Genomic DNA, 499 nt, shown 5'->3' with positions numbered 1-499 from the left:
CCAGAGAATGTGGCGGGACACGGGGGTGTTCAGGGGGTGTTCGGGAGCACTGGAGTGCGCTGGGACCATGGGGGGCAGTGGGATGCTCGCAGGAGGTGGGGGTGCAGTGGCAGGACAAGGGGAGGCAGTGGGGTGGCCAGGTGGTCAGACGGAGCAGGCGAGTGCACTGGGGACTTGGGTTTGCAACGGGATGCCCAGGGAATGTGGGGGGACAGTGGGGTGCACGGGGGTGTAGAGGAGTAGTAGGGTGCTCACAGGACATGGAGGAACACCGGGGTGCCTAGGGGACGTGGGGAGCAGTGGGGTACCTTGCAGACATCCCCCCACAGCTGTGCCAGTGCCTGTGTGCGGAGGGGCTTGGGGACAGGGATGTGGCTGTGCTGGTGCAGCTGAGGGGGGCCCGGTATTCTGGGGGGGCTTCACCTGGTGACAGAGGCAGTGCCAGGGCTCCCCTGCACGCCCGTCCCTCCTGCGTGGGGCCCGCACACCACTGTGCCGT

The sequence above is a fragment of the Corvus brachyrhynchos genome, unplaced genomic scaffold (assembly GCF_000691975.1).
Source record: "Corvus brachyrhynchos isolate BGI_N302 unplaced genomic scaffold, ASM69197v1 scaffold365, whole genome shotgun sequence".
Lineage (NCBI taxonomy): Eukaryota > Metazoa > Chordata > Aves > Passeriformes > Corvidae > Corvus > Corvus brachyrhynchos.
Note: the sequence above shows the minus strand (reverse complement) of the source record.